We start from the raw sequence: 22727 nt of genomic DNA, 5'->3' as shown, positions 1-22727 counted from the left end.
GCCCCCTCTGGCCATTCCTTGGCACCCGGACTGGTAGCAATAGCTCCTCGCTCGGCCACAGGGCTTTAGAATTCATGAAGCATGCTCACATCCATGCGGTAGGCAGAGATCACCATCCCCACTGAACAGATGGGAAGACGAAGGCCAAGGATGTACCCAAGGTCATCATGCAGGTCCATGGCAGAGCCAGGCTCAGAACTGAGATTTGCTGCCTGTCGGGTCAATAAATTTCAGAGGCCTTGGAGCCCTAGACGGCAGCAGCCAAGGACTAAGTCCTTGGACTTGGTGTGATCTTGGTCAGAGGGTGCGGTTATGGCCGAGGACACAGCTTCTTTTCTGGGCTATGGTGTTCCAAGTCCACAATGCCCATAAAGAAATCAGCCAGGATAGCCAGGTGTCAGGTGGAAGTGAAGAGTGTCTAGATGGTATAATTATGGGGGAATCCTTTACCCCCAAATGTGTCCCACCCTACCCGTATGACACAATGCCTTTGCTTCTGCCATGAAGCCTCGGTCCCCTTGGGGTAAAGCATGATGCCCTTTCAGGAAAACCACCCTCGAGAAAAAAAAGCCTATTACATTATTATCAGTCAGTAAGGCTTCTATGGAAAAGAGCCTTGGAGACAGAGGACTACAGTAGAAAGATCCTCAGCCCCCGAGTAGGAAGACTAGTGTTCTGACCCAGCTCTGCCTGTAATTCTCTGTGGTAGGTATTAGGATTGGTCACATATATTCTCCTTCTCCTCCTCCTCCTAGACCCATGGTTGGACGGCACCCCCTGCCCCCTTGAAGTCAGCCATGGCCACGAAACTTGCTTTGGTCAATGAAATACGCTAAAGAATGACTCATGTCATGTCTGCGCAGATTTCCAACATGCAATTCGCGAAGTTCTTTCTTTTCCTCTACCCTGGGGACCAGCACTATTCCAGATCTTGGCTACTCCTTTTGCCTGGGCCCAGCAAGGGGATAATGTGGAAGAGAGGTCCTAGTTGGTTGACAAGAGTCAAGAAGCCGGAGCGGAAATAAGCTCTTATTGTCCTAAGCTACCAGGACATTGGTGGGTATTATGGGACCATAAACTAGCCTATCCTAGCTGATTCACTTATGGTCTGGCCTTGAGCAAGTCTATTCTCCAGCTGGGCTTTAGTCACACCATCTATAAAATGGGTAGATTGGATTCTGTCTCAACGCCCTCCCTGATCTTCCGTGTCTGATGACCTTTACTCTCAAGCTGAATGGTGGCTAAGGCAAGGTTTGTTGTACGAGGGGCAGCCCACGGAGCCAATCTGGGTAGGGAGCAGTCTTGGTAGGGACTAGGAAGGGAGTGAGGGAGTGGATGGGAGGGAAAGAGAGGAGGTGAAGGGTCAAGGTCACCTACTTGGCCTCCTGGTTCATCATAGATGTTCTAGGGTGTCCGCAAAGACGGTCTCATGAGTTCCTGAGCCAAGTCCTATGCTCTGAGCTGGATTTGCACGTAGCTTCTTTGGGTAGGGTCCTAAAGAGAGGAGACAGGGCACTTTCCTCAGTATTCCAAATCCCAAATCCTCTGGAGACACCTCGGAGGCATTCGACCCATAAGAGGCCTCTACCCTCTAGTACAGATCTAATCCTTCCCCAACCACATCTCCTTTTGTCCCTGGACTGTGCACAGCCTAACCCTCGCTGGTGTCACCTCCTGCCACATGTGGCCCCAACTCGGGCATTTGCCTTCCAGTGACTTGTGGAATCCAGCAGACTTTCGACAGCTAATTCATCTGGATGAAAACGGAGTAATCCTCACCACCAATGCCAATTTCCTTTCCCAGTAAACTCCCCACCGGGTAAGATTTGCAATCTTGTTTCTTACTACATCTGAAGAATTTTTGAGGCAGTTGAGAATAAACATTCTTCTTCTATTTTTTTTTTAAGATTTTATTTATTTGAGAGAGAGCGTGAGAGAGAGTGAGCATGAGCGGGGGGGTGGTGGGGGAGGGCAGAGGGAGAAGCAGGCTCCCCGCTGAGCAGGGAGCCCACGCGGGACTTGATCCCCGAGATCGTGACCTGAGCAGAAGGCAGATGCTCAACCAATTGAACCCCCCCAGGTGCCCCAAGAATAAACATTCTTCTTTATGAGAAAACCCAGAGGCACTGATCACTGCCTCACGAAGAGCACAATGAAATGACACCCTGGCTCACGGGCCTGAGAGAGACGTTGTCTAACAATACAGAATGGACGAGAAGAACAGCAGCTGGAAAGGAGAGCGAAGGCAGGCAGGCAGAAGAGCAGGTGTGCACGGCCTGGGTATCTACAAAGGGAAGGAGGGAACCACGAAGTTCCGGCGCTTTAGATAAATCCACATAAATACTGAGCCTTCTAAACACGAGAGAGGTTAACCACTGTTGTTTTTTGTTTTGTTTTAAAGATTTTATTTATTTGACAGAGAGATCACAAGTAGGCAGAGAGGCAGGAATCGAGAGAGGAGGAAGCAGGCTCCCTGCTGAGCAGAGAGCCCGGGTGCGGGGCTTGATCCCAGGACCCTGAGATCATGAACTGAGCCGAAGGCAGAGGCTTTAATCCACTGAACCACCCACGTGCCCCTTAACCACTGTTGTTAGAAAAAAGACAAGACAGGTTTGTGCCTCCCCACCCATTTGGGTGTGGAAGCCTGCATCACCAGTGTGACTGTATTGGGAGGTGGGGTCTTTGGCCCCCGGGGCCAGGAGGATGGAGCCCTCGGGAGGGCTCAGGGAGCTTACAAGATAGAGGCAGGGGAGAGCCTGCTTCCTCTCTGGCCCCCACCTCACCACCATACACGAAGAGGGTGGCCATCTACCAAGGAAGAAAGCCCTTGCTGGACACCAGATCTGTGGGCTCCCTGAGCTTGGGGCTTCCCAGCCTCCAGAACTGCTAGGAGCAAATGCATGTCATGTAAGCCACTCAGCCTGAAGTGATTCTGTTACAGCAGCCCGAATTGACTAGGATGAACCTCCCTGTGACCGCAAAAAGTAGAAGAAGAAAACCCCCTCTGAGTTAACATGTGGATTTAAGGCGGTGCTGCTTACACTAGAGCAGGATACTCGGGAGGACGTGATCCAATTATAACAACAGTCATTTAGACAGAAAAGGGCAGATATGACAAGTGTTTATATACCTCAAATATTTCATAACAAACAGTTTAAGTTTGAATGAGAAAGGGAAGACAATTCTAGCCAGCACTATTTGTTGGGAGAGGCAGGCGGTAGTGGAGAGGCTTTCAAACATCACAGGGCATCTTATTAAAGCACATATCAGTAAAACTATTAAAAATTGAAAAAAATGGCCAAAGGAACGGAATCAAAGTAGCTTCACATGCACCTAAAACACACCCATTAATCACGATATTAAGATAAGACATATGGAAAAACACATCGTATTAACATACATGGTAATACAAGTGTTTTAAATGTAAGGAATTACTGTTTAATTAAGGAACGGAATGAAAATGTTCTGTCTGGGAAGCAGGAGGCATCTCACACTCCCACTGAAGGGCCATAATGTAGGAAAAGACAATACAAGCGTTGGTTGTGGATGAGGAGAAATGGGAACTTCATATCCTGCTGTGGGGGGGGGGGACAGAAAACAGAGCAGCCCCCTCGGAAAACAGTGTGGCAGGTCCTTAAAATGCTATCCGCAGAGCAACTGCAGAACCCAACCATTCTACCCTCAGATTTCTCTCCAAGAGCAATGAAAACGGATATTCACGCAAAAATCTGTACACGAATGTTCATTATTCACAACAGCCCAACAGTGAAAGCAATGCAAATGTCCAGAAGCTCATGGATGGAGAAGTAAAAGCCAGTCTATCTCTACAGTGGGATATTATTCAGCCATAAAAAGGAGCAAAGTACAGATACTAGAGCAAGGACGAACCATAAAAATGTTAGGCCAAGCAAAAAAGCTCCCAAGTATATCACTGGGTAAGTGTGTGTGTGTGTGTGTGTGTGTTTCCATGTGTGTCTGTGTTTGCATACACAGAGACCAACTCTAGGGCTACACAACAGACCAGGGATAGGACTTTGCCCGGGGAGGGGGGATGGGGTACCCAGACAAAGGAGAATCCTCTACTCTGTACTCTTTCGGACCAGTTTTACATGCAAACATTTTAATGGGCAAATTTTTATTAAAAAAAAAAAAAACAACATAGGGGTGCCTGGGTGGCTCAGTGGGTTAAGCTTCTGCCTTCGGCTCAGGTCATGATCTCAGGGTCCTGGGATAGAGCCCCGCATGGGGTTCTCTACTCGGCAGGGAGCCTGCTTCCTCCTCCCTCTCTCTCTGCCTGCCTCTCTGCCTACTTGTGATCTCTGTCAAATAAATAAATATTAAAAAAATAAATAAATAAAGACATTCACATTAAAAACCAGAAGGGGCTCCTGGGTGGCTCAGTCGGTTAAGCACAGCACTCTTGATTTCAGCTCAGATCACGATCTTAGGGTTGTGGCATCGAGCCTCGTGTCAGGCTCTGTGCTCAGCGTAGAGTCGGCTTGGGATATTCTCTCTCTTGCTCTTCCTCTCCTTCTGCCCCTCCCCCCTCTTGCTTTCTCTCTCTAAAATAAATAAATAAAATCCTTAAAAAAAATTGAGTAAATGTTGCCTCATTGTGTAAAGAAGATAAATCCGTGGTGATAAGTAAGCACAAGAAATGATCAGTGACGGCTCACAGAAATGGAAGTTCCTCCATTAGGTTACATAATAAAACTAAAATAGAGGGGCGCCTGGGTGGCTCAGTGGGTTAAAGACTCTGCCTTTGACTCAGGTCATGGTCCCAGGGTCCTGGGATCGAGCCCCTCTCTGCTGAGCAGAGAGCCTGCTTCCCTTCCTCTCTCTCTGCCTGCCTCTCTGCCTACCTGTGATCTCTGTCAAATAAATAAATAAAATCTTTAAAAAAAAAAACAAAACAAAAAAACCCAAAAAACAAAAACTAAAATAGTACTAGAAGGCAATCAATAAGGATAAACACATATGTCAAGTATGACAGAGAGAGCCTAAAAATTCAAATCAAGAAGTAATTCATACCTATTAAGGACATATTTTATTCTACGTTTCAGTTGGACGTTGGTGTGTGTGTTATGGGGACAGAATGACATTTGCACTGGAAAAGGAGCTGAAGCAGGTGAACAGACAGCATAAAGAATACGGGCTAGACGGGTCAGGGCCTCTTGGCCTCCACGACTTCAGCTCTCACAACTCTAACACTCGGATGCTCTGTGAGCATCTTATTTTATTTATTTATTTATTTTTAAAGATTTTATTTATTTGACAGAGAGAGATCACAAGTAGGCAGAGAGGCAGGCAGAGAGAGAGGGAGAAGCAGGCTCCCCGCTGAGCAGAGAGTCCGATGTGAGGCTCGATCCCAGGATCCTAGGACCATGACCTAAGTTAAAGGCAGAGGCTTTAACCCACTGAGCCTCCCAGGTGCCCCATCCCTGTATGCACTTTAAAGTGTCAAAGTCCCAAACGGCAATTCTGACCTTCCTCTTCCCGCATGAACTGCCTGCTTCCACCACCACCCTTCCCACGTCCCTGAAGGTTGGCCTCCTGCTTCCTGGAGCTCCGGCCAAGGAGGACTAACTTTTCCCGTATGTGCTGCAGACTCTCACTTCCTCCGCGGCTGCCGCCTGAATGCGGTTGCCACCATTTCTCACTGGGTCCTTTGGACCAGGAGATCTGGTACCTCTTCTGCCGGCCCCAACATCCTCCACGGAGGCTCAGAGTGTCCTGGTCAGGCTGTGGCCCACGGCAGGTGCCTCCATCACACAGAGCACCCTCCTGCACCCCAAGTGAGAGCCAGAGTCCTTTCCAACGCTACCTGATTGTTTGAACAGTTTAAAAAAAAAAAATGAAAACTTTATTTTAGTAAGTGTTTATTTGTAAGTTTATTTATTTGAGAGAGACATAGACAGAGACAAAGATAACAAAAGAGAGCACAAGTGGGGAGGAGAGGGAGAAGCAGGCTTCCCACTGAGCAGGGAGCCGGACATGGGGCTTGATCCCAGCACCCTGGGATCCCAGCACCCTGGGATCATGACCTGAGCGGAAGGCAGATGCTTAATGGACTGAGCCACCCAGGCACCCCCAAACATGACAACTTTAAAATTTCATTTGTTGTTGTTGTTTTTTTTAAGATTTTATTTATTTATTTCACAGAGAGAGAGATCACAGGTAGGCAGAGAGGCAGGCAGAGAGGTGGGGGAGGCAGGCTCCCCACTGAGCAGGGAGCCCAATGCGGGGCTCGATCCCAGGACCCTGAGATCATGACCTGAGCCAAAGGCAGAGGCTTTAACCCACTGAGCCACCCAGGCGCCCCCCCCTTTTTAATAAAGACTTTATTTGTTGCCTTTTTTAAAAATAATTAACTTTTGGCACCTTATGTTTGGTGCTTTACGTTCACAGTTGAAAAAACTGTTCATTTTGTCAAGAATGCTCAAACGTGAGGGGCACCTGGGTGGCTCAGTCCGTTGAGTGTCCTCCTCTTGGTTTTGGCTCAGGTCATGATCTTGGGGTCAGGGGATCTGCTGAGATTTTCTCTCTTGGCCCCTCCCCCAGTGTGCATGCGCACGCTCGCTCTCTCTTTCCCCTCTCGCTCTCAAAAAAAAAAAAAAATGTTCAAACAGTAGAGCACACAGTTGCATATGATCTTTTCCTGGACTTAGAAATCTCATCTCTTCCCATTTAGTTTAGTTTATTTTGCTTTGGTTTTTTTCCCCTCCTTATTAGATTGGCCAGCAGCTGCTGTCTCTCATGTTTAAAGAGACAAAACAAAACTTTCATTTCCATTTATCAGTTCTGTGGAAATTTCTCTTTTTTAGTTTTATAATTTTTTTTTTTATCTCCTGACTTCTCTTCCCTGATTTACTGAGACTGTTATTCATTAAGTTTATGAGTGAGTTTCTTGCTTAAATAATTTCTAGTCTTTCCATTTTAAAAAAATAATAAGAGAAACCACTTTTGGCCAATTTCCATGAATTTCTGTCAAGTTTATATCAAATTTACATTACAAGTAGATTATAATTATAATTTTTGAAAGATTTTATTTATTTGACAGACAGAGACAGTGAGAGGTAACACAAGCACGGGGAGTGGGAGAGGGAGAAGCAGGCTCCCTCCCGATGCAGGGCTCGATCCCAGCACCCTGGGATCATGACCTGAGCCCAAGACAGATGCTTAATGACTGAGCCACACAGGCACCCCAGTAATTATAATTTTGAAGTGAGTCATTTAATGGAGGCTAAGTTATTCTTTAAACCTTTGCCATTAATCTTTTGTTTCACTAGGCTGTACAAAGAATGACTCCTTTGCAATTTCTGCTTTAGGGAAGCATGTTGAGATTTTCCTTTTTTGCTTGGCATATGACAAATTTTAAAATATTCCATGACATTTGTAAAGTTACTCTTTTTCAATAAATACAGATTTCGAGCCCCCAAGTTATGCCGAAATAAAGTCTAGATGGGGCCAATATTTAAATGTGAAAAGTTAAATGGTAAAAGTACTAAACAGCTCTTCAATTTACAACAATTCATGAAGCTATTTTCTGCATTTTTTTCTACATTGCGATTTCACCATAAAGCCATTAAATTTTTTTTTTAAGTGCTAGAAAAACACATGGGGAAAAGTTTTAAAACATAATATCAGGATAGACAGGGTCTAGCTGGGCATGACACAAAACTCAGAAATCGTAAAAGAAAAAAAGGGAATGAAATTGAAACTTCTGTATTGTCAAAGAACACAGCAAATAAAGCAAGAAGACAAATGGCAAAGTGGGAAGAAGTCTACACTCTGCATCACAAAGATATGACTGCTTTTAATATATCAAGAGTGAGTACAAATCAATAAGAAAAAGACCAATGACCTGATAGGACCATCGGCAAAGAACCTGAACTGTTTTACAGAAAGGGAAACATGAATGTTCTGAAATGTATATGAAAACATGTTCCACTTCACAGGAAGTGAAAGAAACACATGTGAAAAACTAAAAGAGACATACAGTTTCCCAGCTCTTAGATTGTCAAGGGAATTGTACAGCTGGCAAGGCTGCGAATTAGCAAGGTTTGGACGCCTTGCTCATGGGAATGTACACCGACACAACTTCATCTACGAAGATCGCAAATGCCATGGAACCACAACCAGCAATTCCACGCTGATGCATCTATTTGTCACGTGCAAAATAACAGATGTTCAGGAACACTTAGTGTTGGCTTGCTTATAGCAGTGAAAGACTGCAAAAACTCTAAATGTCCCTGAATGGTGGAAATCCATGCTGGCATCAAAAAGGACGAGGCTGAGCGATATGGGATGACACGGAATGGCGTTCGTAACATGCGGGTATGGTCGTCTGGGCACAGTTATTTCTAACGCTCAGCCGCTGTCTGTCCTGGTCTCGTTTCTGTTGGAACTGCCTATCAGCTTCCCACTAGCTCTCAGATAAAGTCACACCACGTTAATACATCCGCCACAAAGGAGGTGCCACCTCCACATGCGGGGGCCAAGAAAGGTTCAAAGGATGAATAAACAAATGGTCTTTTGCCATGGGGCTGCTGGCCACCTTCCATCCCTCTCATGCACCTGCTGCCCTGTCCATGGGAGAAGACGCAAGGCCCCACCTCCCCATCCCACCCGCTTGGTGCACCCTCTGCCTCCAATGCCCTCCCCCTTTCCCCCTAGCAAACTCCTCCTCTGCACCCAGTTCAACTCCAGGAAGTCCTCCAGGCTGCCTTCCCAGACCAAGCCACGCCACCCCCCCGCCACCGCTGTCCTTCACTCCTTAGTGTTCTGTTCTTTCTCCTCCATGCAGGTCACCCCGCCCCACATTGCCATTTCCTCTCAGCCCACCGGCTCCCCTCTGCACGCCAGCAATAGCTTGGGGGCCAGGACACGGCCCGATTCTGGATCAGAGCAAATGCCTTGCACCAGGGTCCTAGATTTGAACTTCTGCTAGTTGCCAGCTGTGTGGCGTTAGTCGGATTACTGTCTCTCAGCACCTCAGTTTTCCCATCTGTAGCATGGGGATTTTTCTAGATCAGGCTTTTTAGAAGCAGAGCCCGAGACAGGGGTCCCTGCAAACGTTATTTATTGAGAGGGTAAGGAAAGTCTTGTTTCAGCCTGATACACAGTGGGGGCTGGGACGGGGGTAGCTCTGGAGTGTGAATAACACCATAGAGTCTGTCCTGTCCTGTCAAGGGGCAACTGACCCATATGGGTCAGTTGTTGCCTGCGGGTCATGCCCAACGGATCGGGAGGGGGAGGCACTGTAGGAGATCATTGCTATTAGCCAACGGTAAGCCTTCCAGAAGGGTGCCGACGCTGGCGGCTTAGGCCCACAGTGGATGGGGGATGGGAACGCTGGCTGACTGAGGGGGGAGCAGGTGAGTGAGAGGGATCATCATCAGAGGCTGCTGCGGACGTGCGATCATCTACCAGGCAAGGTCCACGGGAGATGAAGCAGGCATCTGGCCCTCGCGAGAAAGGCTCAGACGTGCCGACTCTGATTACAAAGGGCACCGCTGTTATTTCCTCCGTAAGCCCAGCCCAGCGTACAAGGAAGGAAGGCAGGGATGGCAGAGAGGACACGGCTCGGGGCACAGACTTTTGATTGCTGCTCCTTTGGTTTCTTTGCTCGTCCTGACTCCCCAGGCTTGGATTACGGGGGAGCCCCCAGGAGGCCGGGCCGACCTGTCTACTTGTCGACTGGCTTGTTGAGACCCATCTCCTCGTCTTCTCCCGGGGGGACCCCACCTGCCTTTCCTGTGTCCAAGGGCCAGCACAGGAAGGGTCAAGTCGATGGAAGCTCTGTCCCCACGGCACTGGCAGGCCCGGTTCTGCCCCTGGCTCCTGGGCCAGGGTGGAAGAAGCGAGGACACAGAAGGGGCAGCTGAGGACGGCCAATGGGGAGAGAGGGACAGAGGTAATAAGGGCTCACGTCCAATGTCAGCACCAGAAAGGCCATGGTCAGTGGGGCCCTATGAAAGGCTTGGCCACCCTGGGGTGAATCAGACCCACAGGGGCCCTCACGTCCTCCCAGAATGCCCCATGCCAACCCCTGCCAGGGGTGATGGCAGCAGCCGGGGCCCCCGCCCTCCCCCAGGGGTGGCTGGCTACAATCAAGGCTTCAGAGGATGCCTGAGCCTCGGGGCAAAGGGAGATGGAGCTGGAAGAGGCCTGGGTGCGAGTCTGTGCCCGGCCCATTTTACAGACGGGGAGACTGAGAGGCCCTCACGGCTACTAGGCAGCATAGACACGGCTGGCCTGACCGGATGACCAGGTGGGCTCTTTCCAGGAAGCTGATGCAGCCCCACCCCAGGAGTGGCCCCCGTCTCATGGGGGTGCCCCAGAGCACACAGCTGCAGAGATGTCAGCAGTCATTTCCGCCCTCACCCACAAAAGCTGGTGGGATAGGCAACAGGGGGCCTGGATGCAGCACATTTCCACAGAGGGAGGATGTGGGCTGACTGTGCCTTTGAAAACCATCATCTTCATTGTCCTCACAACGTTAGGGTCCCCAGGACTCATGCTCGGTCACATCGCTTGATCCATGCCGAGGTTCCCAGCGGCGAGGAGACTGGCCAGGTCACAGCTAGAGAGCCACAGAACCGGCAGTTGACCAAACATCTCCAGGCCCTGGAGCCCTCTGGGGGGATGGAGTGAGCAGCTGGGGTGTGGGGAAGAGGGCAGGGAGGGACCCGGAGAGGGTGGAGCAGCCCGCATCAGTACTCTGGGCCTCAGGCCCAGGCTGTCCCTGTCCCACATCCAAGGAGGTCTCTCTCTTCTCATCACTGCAGACTCGGGAATCTGGGTCTTGGCCCATACCACTGGTTTAAGTCACCTCTGTCACCCCCACTGCCTTCCTGCACAAAAGTCTTGGTCCTTCCACCAGAGAACCCCCGAGGGTTTCCAGATGCACCCTCTTCTGGGACCAGCATGCCCTAGAGCCAACAGGTGACCAAGTAGTGGCCTTGCCTCTCCTGCTTAGCCCCGGCAGTTTGGGCCGGGCACCCAAAGTGGCTAGTGAGGCTTCCATGAGAAGACTTTCACCCAACATGTTCCCAGGATCTTCCAGGCCCAGGTCTGGGGCTGCCAAACTTATCTGCACTTTAGAATCATCCTGGGGGGCTTCCAGAAATTCCAACGGGCCACACCCTGGACCAATCATAGTATCATCTCTCCAGGTGGAATGTAGGCATCTATCTGAACTCTCTCATGTGCTGACAAGCTTGGGAATGAATGTTCCAAGCTGGGTTCAATGACACCCGGCTCTCCATTCCCAGTCGGGGGAGAATGGTTTTGTGTTCTCTTGCATTTGGCGCTCTGCCTCTCCAGCAAACCAGAGCCAAGGGCTTCTTGCCCTCTGAAAGGCTGGGGACAGGAAAGCCACCAAGATGGCCTTATTTAGATGAAACCCTGTGGGTGTCTCCCAATGACTAACACTTCCGCCTCTGCCCTGCTCCTTGGCACCTTGTGCTCCAGCTCTGTGGCTTTGCCAATGGCTGTTACACAGGCCCTGGCTCAGCACAGCTACACCCAAATGGAAACAAAGCTGAGGTCTGGAAATTCCCTCTTTATCTCCAACCATGCCATTGCTGAAGAACCCAGAGAAATATGTTTTTGGAGTTCTGGGGCCCAGAGTCAGACCGAGAAGAGCAAATACCATATAATCTCACTTACATGTGGAGTCTAAACACCAAACCAAACCAACCAACCTAATTTAAAAAAAAAAAAAAAGACACAGAGAATTGTCAAGGAGTGCTGGGTGTAGTAGGGTGGGCAAAATGGGTGAGGGGGGCCCAAAGGTACAAACTTCCAATTATAAAGTAAATATATCATGGGGATATAAAGTAAATATATCATGGGGATGTAATACACAGCTGAGTGACGAGCCTTAATAATACTCTATTGCAGGGGCACCTGGCGGGCCGGCTCAGTCCATAGAGCATGTGACTCTCAATCTCCGAGTTGTGAGCCCCATGCCGGGTATAGTGATTACTTAAAAATTAAAAAAAAAAATCTTTAAAAAGGTAAAAAACAATACTTTCTTGCATTTTTGGAAGTTGTTAAGAGATACTTCTTAAAAAAGTCTTCAACACCAGAAAAAAAAGTTTTTTGTAACTTTGTAACTGTGTGGCAACAGATGTACATTATACCTCTTAGGGAGATCATTTTGCTATGTGTGTAAATATCAAATCATTATGTTACACACCTGAAACTGATACAACTTCACGTGTGAATTACACCGCAGGGAAAAATGAAAAAAAAAATTTTTTTTTTTTGAGAGAGTGGTGGGGCAGAGGGAGAGAGAATCTCAGGCAGACTCCATGCCCAGCACCAAGCCCAATGCTCCATCTCACGACCCTGAGATCGTGACCTGAGCCGAAATCAAGAATTGGACGCTTAAACTACCTGAGCCACCCAGGCATCCCCCAAATGAAAAAAATTATAAAATAAATATATAAAATAAGACCTATGCTGACCCCAGAGGCTTTTTCCTAACTGAAGCACCATACCACCTTCATAAATAATTCTTTCCAAAGTGACCATTTCCACAGCTCTTGATCATTTTTTGCTCATAAAATAGAATCAGTCATTTGAAAAGTTCTGAACATTGCAGAAATATATAACTTGAAGTTTATAGCTCATGATCTCACCCTTTAGGGAGAGGTACCCAATTTCTAAGTCGTTCTATGCACATCTGAGGCCACGTCTGCCTGATCTGAGACTCAGAAAACCATTTCCTTAAAATTTTTCTAAGAAGCATCTCGCATTGAGCTTCGCTTCCTAAACTGGTGCTCACCACGAACAGAAGATAACCCTCGAAAAAGAGAAAGACAAACAAACGAAGTAAAACAAAACCAAAAGGACACTGTTGAAACGGAACCAGAGTCACTGTCTGGGCACAGCTCTGGCCTGGGACCTGGCCTCCCATTGCTGAAAAGGAGACTAGGCATGTGAGAAGCATGAGGTGAGCCCCAGCTGAGACTTTCTCCTTGACTTATCTGGAAAGATATAAGAGAACTGAAAAGAAGATAATGTTCTCCTTTTATGACTCAATTTACATGAATGCCTTGACTGCACGCCTCCTAAAATCATCCCGTTGACTCCTACTGGATAAGTCTCTGTCCGGACCCATCCATTTCAAGAGCTGGATCCCATGGCCCAGAGATGCACAGGACACCTTCCAGACCGCAGGAAAAAGGCTGTCACAAAGACATATAAGTCAGCAAGCTGTTTCTGACGACTTCTCTCTACAACCAGATGCCATGACAAGATCTGAGTGCCTCAGAGTCACAGCTCCCAGGGCTTGAAGGCTCCCTCCCTTTCCCATGAGGGGCAGAAAGACCCACCAAGGCACGAGGTGGGGTGGGGGGGAGGGCAGTGGGTCTGACAGTCTGGTGACTGTATAGGTGCCACCCGTCCACCAAGGAGATGGATGCTGGGGGCATAATGCAACTTCCCAGGGGCCTGCCGCTTCTACCTCTGCACAGTATTTTGGGAGAGAAATGTAGAAATGTGGTCTCAAATACTTGAGAAATAAAGGTCGGGGAGACGGTGCTGGAAAGATGGAGGAAGCACCAGGACTCTGTCTCCCCACTGAGACCAGAATGGGCATGGGCACAACGATCTATCTGACAGAACTGTTCTGAAACTCTGGAGTCTTTGAATGCTTGACACATCCAGGGAAACACGTGGGTGGTAAACTGGGGTTAATTTCGGTCAATTCCAGCTCTAAGCGGGAGCAGCTTTCCACACGCCAGACCCAGCCACATGGTGGACAGATGCGCCCATGTTCCTGGGGCAGCCTGCACACAACTTACAAGAATCGGGGTGAGTGCAAAGGACCCTGTCCTCCAAATACTGGAGATTTGTGCTCTGCTTGCTAGTTATTGCTTCTGATCACCGAAGTGGAGAAAGAAAAGCAGTCATTGTTGTCATGTCTCCCCTCATTGCTTCAAGACCCTCTCCCTCCGGTTTAACTCTCTGGAGACTGAGAGGGCCACATCCCTTTGTTCCCATCATGATTCTTCCTTTTTCCCCTTTCTGGAGCTAGACACCAAAGACTCAGACATTCAAAAATGACTACAATATAAGAAGAAAATTAGAAAATGACCCCATATGCCCAAGGAAAACTCAGAAAAGATACCAGAAGATGTTAGGCTTACCCTCAGACTGATGATCCTTGGCACAGAGACATCCCACAGCAATGCAAAAACCAACACAAGAAACAGAAACAGTAACAAAACTCCAGCAAACGGTGGGGAAAGGAGAGATTCTGATTTCCAGAATTATCACATTATTATAACTCCAATGTCCAGGATTCAACAACAACAACAACAAAATCACAAAGCATATGAAGAGACAGGAAAGGATGACTCATTCGAAGAAAAAAAAAATCAACAGAATCTGTCCCTGAGAGAGACATAATGGCAGACAATGATTTTAAAACAACGGTCTCAAAGAGGCACCCGCCTGGGTCACTTAGCCGAGCCTGAAACTCTTGATCTCAGGGCTGTGGGTTTGAGGATCACAATGGGTGTGGAGACTGCTTAAAAATAAAATCTTTTTTTTTTTTTTAAGATTTTATTTATTTATTTATTTATTTGACAGAGAGAGAGAGAAAGAGAGAGACAGCGAGAGAAGGAACACAAGTGGGAAAGGGGGTGGGAGAGGGAGAAGCAGGCTTCCTGCTGAGCGGGGAGCCTGAGGGAGCCTGATGTGGGGCTCTATCCCAGGACCCTGGGATCATAACCTGAGCCGAAGGCAGATACTTAATGACCAAGCCACCCAGGCGCCCAAAAATAAAATCTCTTTTTAAAAAACTGTTTTAGGGGTGCCTGGGTGGCTCAGTGGATTAAAGCCTCTGCCTTCGGCTCGGGTTGTGATCCCAGGGTCCTGGGACGGAGCTCCACATCGGGCTCTCTGCTCAGCAGGGAGCCTGCTTCCTCCTCTCTCTCTCTCTCTCTGCCTGCCTCCCTGCCTACTTGTGATCTCTGTCAAATAAAAAAATTTTTTTTTAATATTTAAAAAATAAAATAAATAAATAAATGTTTTAAATGCTCCAAGAACTAAAGAAAGAGAAAGTCAAGAACACGATGTGTGAACAAAATAAAAATATCAATAGAGAGAAAACTTAAAGAGAAATCACAAAGAAATTCTGAAGCTGATGAGTACAATCACTGAGATGGAAAATTCACCACAGGGATTCAAAGGCAGATGCGGATAGGCAGAAGAATCCGTGAACTACAAGAGAGGACAATGGACATTACTGAAGCAGACGGACAAAAAGAAAAAGATTTAACAAAAAGCAAAACAGAGAGGAAGACAAACCATAAGAGACTTTTAACTCTAGGAAACAAACAAAACTCAAGGAGGGTTGCTGTAGTGGGGGTGAGGGGGTGTGATGGGGTAAATGGGCGATCCATTAGGTGATGGAATGAGCACTGGGTGTCCTACGCAACCGATGAATCACTAAATTCTGCCCCTGAAACTAATAATACACTACATGTTAACTAAATTGAATTTATTTTATTTTTTTAAAAAGATTTTATTTATTTGACAGATCACAAGTAGGCAGAGAAGTAGGCAAAGAGAGAGGAAGGGAAGCAGGCTCCCTGCTGAGCAGAGTCCAATGTGGGCCTTGATCTCAGGACCCCGAGATCATGACCTGAGCTGAAGGCAGAGGCTTAACCCACTGAGCCACCCAGGCGCCCTGAATTTATTTATTTTTTTAAATATTTTATTTGAGAAAGAACAAGTGCAGAGCCAGAGAGCATGAGCCGGGTGGGGGAGGGGCAGAGGGAAAGGTGGTAGCAGGCTCCTGGCTCAGCAGGGAGCTTGGCTGCAGGGCTAGACCCCAATCTGAGCAGAAGGCAGCCACTTAACCCACTAAGCCACCTAAGTAACCCATAAACCACATACTTTTATTTTATTTTATTTTAAGATTTTATTTATGTATTTGACAGACAGTGATCACAAGTAAGCAGAGAGGCAGGCAGAGAGAGAGAGGAGGAAGCAGGCTCCCTGCTGAGCAGAGAGCCCGATGCAGGGCTCCACCCCAGGACCCTGAGATCACTACCTGAGCCGAAGGCAGAAGCTCAACCTCCTCAGCCACCCAGGCGTCCCAAACCACGGACTTTTAAACAACCAACAGAGCAAAAAAGAAACCACAAGGGAGTTAGAAAATATTCAGAGATAAATGAAATAACACAACACACAAAACTTATGGGACACAGCAAAAGCAATTATAAGGGGAAAATTTATTGTTGCAAATGCTTATATTAAAAAACAAGGAAGGTCTCAAACCAACAGATTAACCTTACAATTTTAGGAAGTAGAAAGGTGGAACAAACTAAAACCAAGACCATCGGGAAAAAAAAGGAAATGATAATTGTTAGAGCAGAAATAAACAGAGAACAGAAAAACAATAGAGAAAAATCAATGAAACCAAAATTGGTTCTAAAAATGATCAACAAAATCAATAAGCTTTTAGTTAGACAGACTAACAGAAAAAGAGAAAAGATTCAACTTAGTAAAATCAAAACTGAAAGTGAACCAGTTCTACAGAAATAATAAGGATTATGAGAGTATAATGAACAACTGTATGCCAACAAACTGGAAAACCTAGATAAAATGGAGAAATTTCTAGAAACACACAACCTACCAAGACTACCTAAAAAATAATAGAATATCGAAACAGAGCTGTAGCTAAGAAGGAGATTAGATCAGTAATCCAAACTCTCCCAATGAAGAAATGCCCTGGACCTGATGGCTTCACTGGTGAATTCGATCACACATTTTTTTAAAAAAAGATTTTATTTATTTATTTGACAGACAGAGATCAGAAGTAGGCAGAGAGAGAGGAAAGGAAGCAGGCTCCCCACTGAGCAGAGAGTCTGATGCGGGACTCGATCCCAGGACCCTGAGATCATGACCTGAGCTGAAGGAAGAGGCTTAACCCACTGAGCCACCCAGGCATCCCTCAATCACACATTTAAAGAAGAACTAATACCAGTTCTTCCCAAACTTTCCCAAAAATGAGATAGGAGGAGACACTTCCTAACTTACTCTATTAGGTCAACATAACCCTGATACCAAAGCCAGACAAAGGCACTTTAAGAAAACCACAGACTGGGGCGCCTGGGTGGCTCAGTGGGCTCTCTGCTCAGCGGGGAGCCTGCTTTCCCCTCTCTCTCTCTGCCTGCCTCCCTGCCTGCTTGTGATCTCTCTCTGACTGTCAAATAAATAAATAAAATCTTAAAAAAAAAAAAAAGCTTTAAAAAAAAAGAAAAGAAAACCACAGACTAATATCACTTATGAACATTAATGTGAAAATCCTCAAAATTCTAGTAAATTGAATACAAAGCCTATTAAAAGGATCATACACTGGGGTGCCTGGGAGGCTCAGTCAGTTAAGCGTCTGACTCTTGATTATGGCTCAGGTCATGATCTCATGGGTCGTGAGACGGAGCCCCACACTGGGCTCTGCTGTCAGCAGGGGGTCTGTTTGAGAGTCGCTCTCCTTCTCCTTCTGTCCCTCCTTGATGCCTACACTTGTGTGCATTCTCTTTCTCAAATAAATAAATACATACATAAGTAAATATTTAAAAAAAAAAAAAAGAGGATTATATACCATAACCAAGCGGGACTCATTCCTGGAACGTAAGGATGGTTTACCGCATATAACGTGATCAGTGGAACACACCGCACCAACAAAAGGAAGAGAAAAACACACGTGATCATCTTGATTGATGCAGAAAACACATTTGGCAAAATTCAACACCCTTTCATATCTTAAAAAAAACAACAACAAAAAACAACCCTCAACCAAATAGGCATACAAGGAAACAATCTCCATTTAGAAAGCCAAGTATACAGACCCACAGCAAATAACATACTCAATGGTGGAAGACAGAAAGCTTTTTCTCCAGAATAAGGAACAACGCCGGGGGTCTGCTTTCCCCAATTCAATACAGTAGTGAAATTTTTAGCTAGAGCAATTAGGTAAGAAAAAGAAATAAAATGCATCTAAATCAGGACGGAAGAAGTAAAATTATCTGTTTGCAGATGATATACAATATATTTTTTTAAAGATTTTATTTATTTATTTGACAGACAGAGATCACAAGTAGGCAGAGAGGCAGACAGACAGAGAGGAGGAAGCAGGTTCCCTGCTGAGCAGAGAGCCCGATGTGGGGCTCCATCCCAGGACCCTGAGATCATGACCTGAGCCAGAGGCAGAGGCTTTATCCCACTGAGGCACCCAGGTGCCCCTACAATATTCTTATATGTAGAAAAACTGCTAAAACTAATACAAGAATCTGGCAAAGTTGCAGTATACAAAGCCCATACACAAAAATCAGTTGTGTTTCTCTACAAAAAAGGAGGCCGAATCTGGAAGGTCAATTACAGAAATAATTCCACACACCATAGCATGAAAAAGGATAAAATAGGGGCGCCTGGGTGGCTCAGTGGGTTAAAGCCTCTGCCGTCAGCTCAGGTCATGATCTCAGGGTCCTGGAATCAAGCCCCGCATTGGGCTCTCTCTCAACAGGGAGCCTGCTTCCCCCCCTCTCTCTGTCTGCCTCTCTGTCTACTTGTGATCTCTCTCTCTCTGTGAAATAAATAAAACTCTTTAAAAAAAAAAAAAAAGGATAAAATGCTTAGAAATTACCAAGGAGGTGAAAAACGTGTACACTGAAAACTAAAAACATTGTCAAAAGAAATTAAAGGCATAAATAAATGGAAACACATGACAGATTCATGGATTGGAAGATTTAATACTGCTAAAATGTCAATATTAGCCATCCACAGATTCAACCTAATCCCTACCAAAATCCCCATGATTTTTTTTTGCAGAAACAGAAAAACCCATCCTAAAATTCATATGGAATCTCCAGAGACCCCCAAATATTCAAAAGAATCCTGAAAAAGAAGAACAAAACTGTAAGACCCATAATTCCCGATTTCGAAACTTACTACCAACTAAATCAAAACAGTGTAGAACGGGCATAAAAACAGACATAGAGATGACCCTTGAACAAGATGGGTTTGAACTGCGTGAGCCCATTTATACATGAATTTTTCCAAGAAATGCAGTACTGTAAATGTATTAGTGTATTTTCTCTTCCTTATGATTAGATTTTATTTATTTATTTGACAGAGAGAGAGATCACAAGTAGGCAGAGAGAGAGGGGGAAGCAGGCTCTCCGCTGAGCAGAGAGCCCGATGTGGGGCTCGATTCCAGGACCCTGAGATCATGACTTGAGTCGAAGGCAGAGGCTTTAACCCACTGAGCCACCCAGGCGCCCCCCCCTTATGATTTTCTTAATAACATTTTTCCCAAGCTTCCTTTATTGTAAGACTATAGCATATAATACATATAACATAGAAAGTATGAGTTAAATGACAGTTTCTGTTATTGGTAGGGCTTCTGGTCAACTGTCTGCTATCAGTAAGTATGTATTTGAAGAGTCAAAAGTTATACATAGATTTTGACTAGGGGTCAGCACTCCTAACCCCAACATTGTTCCAGGGTCGATGGTATATGGTATAGACCAATAGAATAGAAGAGAAAGCCCAGAAATAAACTCTTGCATATATGGCCGAATGATTTTTGACAAAGGTGCCAAGACCATTCAGTGAGGGAAAGGACAGTCTTTTAGAGCCTTTTAATAAATGATGCTGGGCAAATTGAATATCTACATGCAAAAGAATGAATTCGGATCCTTACTTTACACTCTATTTAAAATTCACTCAAAATGGATCAAGAGGGGTGGCGCCTGGGTGGCTCAGTCATTAAGCATCAGCCTTCAGCTCAGGTCATGATCCCAGGGTCCTGGGATCGAGCCCCTCATTGGGCTCCCCACTTGGCCGGATGCCTGCTTCTCCCTCTCCCACTTCCCTTGCTTGTGTCCCCTTTCTCACTGTGTCTCGCTCTGTCAAATAAATAAAATCTTAAAAAAAAAAAAAAAAAAGGATCAAGAGCCTAAGTATAAGACCCAAAACAATATGACTCTGAGGAGAAAACACAGGACAAAAGCTGAACCACAATGATTTGGCAATGATTGCCTCTTACCAAAAGGCACAGGTAATCACGTATATATACACATATACACATACAAATTGGACTTCATGAAAATCTTTAAAACTTTGAGTATCGAAAGACACTATCCACAGAGTAAAAAGGCAACCCACAGAATGGGAGAAGTTATTTGCAAAACACGTATTTGACAAGGAATTTATCATCGGAATACATAGAGGATGCCTAGAACTCAGTAACAAAACTAAATGCGTGGATCTGAACAACAAAGAGACCAACAACTCAATTTAAAACTGGGCAAAGGACTTGAAGAGACATTTCTCCAAAGAAGATGTAACAACGGACAATCAGCACAGGAAAGACGCTCAGCATCACCCATCCTTAGGGAAATGCAAATCAAGACCACAATGAGGGGCCCCTGGGTGGTTCAGTCTGTTAAGCAGCTGACTTCGGCTCAGGTCATGATCCCAGCTCCAGGGATCGAGCCCCGCATCAGGCTCCCAGGTCAGCAGAGCATCTCTTTCTCCCTCTCCCTCTGCCTCTTCCTCTACTCTGCACACATGTGCTCTCTCTCTCTCAAATAAATAAATAAAATCTTTTTTAAAAAACCGACTAGAATGAGACTGATACCACCTCACACCCATTAGGATGGCTACTACCAAAACAAAACAAAACAAAACAAAACAGAAAACAATAAATACCAGCAAAGATGTGGAGAAATCAGAACCCCTGTGTGCTGCTGGTGGGCATGGAAAAATATTCCACAGCTGCTGTGGAAAACAGGATGGTGAGTCCACAAAACAATTAAAAATGGAATTACCATATGAACCAGCAGTTCCACTTCTGAGCATCCACTCAAAAGAACAGAAAGCAGTCTCCCAGGTTCACAGCAGCCTTATTTGCAATCGCTAAAACACAGAGATAACCCGAGTACCCCTCAGTGGAGGAACGGAGAAGCGGGATGCGCTATATTCTTGCAATGGAATATTATTTAGCCTTGAGCAGGAAGGAAATCTTGCAACATACAACATGGCTAACCCTTGAGGGTGTTACACTAGAAGAAATGAGCCAGTCCCAAAAAGACAAAGGTGACATGCTTGCACTGACATGAGGCACACAGAGTATCCTATCCACAGAGACAGAAGGTAGAATGGTGGTGGCCAGGGGCTGGGGAATGGGAGTTCTTGGACAGTGGACATAGAGGTTCGATTGCACAGAATGAGAAGAGCCCCGGGGGCGGGTAGTGGTGAGAGCTGCACAGCAGTGTGAAGGTGCCTATCACTCCTGAATATTTTAAGTGGTTAAAATGGTTAAGATAGTAAGTTTTATGCCATGTGCCTTTTTAACTTCGAACAAATAGAGTCTATATATTCCTTTAGAAGTCCACGTTGAGAAGAGAACCTAGCCTAAGGAAACATTCCAGAATGTGAGCAAAGCTCTAGCTAGCGGGATGTCCGTGCCCGGTCTTTCCTGACACAGATAAACTGGCTCAGATACCAAGCCACCCGAAGTACCAGGGCCTCGGGAAGGTTAGCGTCGCCGGCTCCGCCCCCACCCTCCGCCCAGGGGACTGGAGAGGGGCTGTAGAGAGAGGTCTCCTCGAGTGGAGGGCTCCTGCGGCAAGCCCAGCCTTTTGCTCAATTACACGGAAAAATAAAAAATAAAACTAAACTTGCAATAAGCATTTTGAGCACAGAAGACCGGAAACAAAGTTTCCTCCTCCTCCTTTTTCTTGCCATTGTCTCTTCCTGGTTCCCTCTTCCTCCAGACATCATCACGGTCCAGGGCCCCCTGCCTGGCACCCCCCTCAACTGTCCCAGTGCCCCTCGTGGGAAGTTCTGTGCCTCTCCGAACACAACCATCCCTGCACCCGCCGTGCACTTACCCCCTCGCCTAACTTGTGTTTCTTCACTGCAGTCAAACGTCTTGTACTTGTTTGTTGTGCTTCTGTTGGCACATCGGTGAGACCTGTCCTGTTCTCAGCTCTAACCCAGTGCCCCGCGCAGGACCTGACATGTTCTGGAAACTCTTTGCAGGGGGTGGGGGGTGGTGGGGGGTGGTGGTTAATGATCGCTGGGCGGAGCCAGGCGGGAATCAGTGTAGTCAGTACTGAGCATCCTACCTCCCAGAAGTTTCTCTGTAGGGGGGGGTGGGGAGGGATGTCTCCTCCCTGCGTGCCCTAGCCACTCTCCACCTTCTCTCTCTCCTCCCTTCTCTTGGGAGCAAATACAGTACTGACCCCCAGCACCCCAACCCACACAGAGCCTGCCCTGCTGCTGCCCTGTCCTGGTCCCTGCTGACCACTTTGCACATGGCCCCCACCCACCCCGATCCTAATCAAGGTACTTTCCCAAAAGTACTTCCCTTCGTGAGAGAAATCTGGTGGGAAATGTGGAAAGAATTAAAATGTCACCTTCATATATATATATATTTTTTAAAATTATAGATTATATTTTATATTATTGTATATTATATAATATATTATATAAATAAATATTTATTTATGTGTTTATATATATAAATATATATTTTTAAAATTCTTTCCACATTTTATACATATCTGTATCTATCTATCTATCTATATATATAAATAAAACAGAGGAAACAGTCCATGCATAGTAGAAGAAAACAAGAACCAAACTAAATGCTTAAAAAGGCAAATATGGGTCCACCATTCTATGGACAACTA

The 22727-nt window shown here is 46.2% G+C and overlaps 1 protein-coding gene across 14 annotated transcripts in view; it reads right to left on the bottom strand.

The window, feature by feature from the left end:
* The window catches only part of NLRC5 (NLR family CARD domain containing 5), an 86040-nt gene that overhangs the window by 58294 nt on the left and 5019 nt on the right, over positions 1 to 22727 (bottom strand). For all 14 annotated transcript variants that reach the window (XM_032326445.1, XM_032326431.1, XM_032326429.1 and 11 more), the window contains one exon: positions 1378 to 1494. The gene's annotated coding sequence lies outside the window, so the exon portion shown is untranslated. The remainder of the gene's footprint in view (positions 1 to 1377; positions 1495 to 22727) is intronic.

Source organism: Mustela erminea, chromosome 19, assembly GCF_009829155.1.
Source record: "Mustela erminea isolate mMusErm1 chromosome 19, mMusErm1.Pri, whole genome shotgun sequence".
Lineage (NCBI taxonomy): Eukaryota > Metazoa > Chordata > Mammalia > Carnivora > Mustelidae > Mustela > Mustela erminea.
This window is presented reverse-complemented; position numbering and strand designations above follow the sequence as displayed.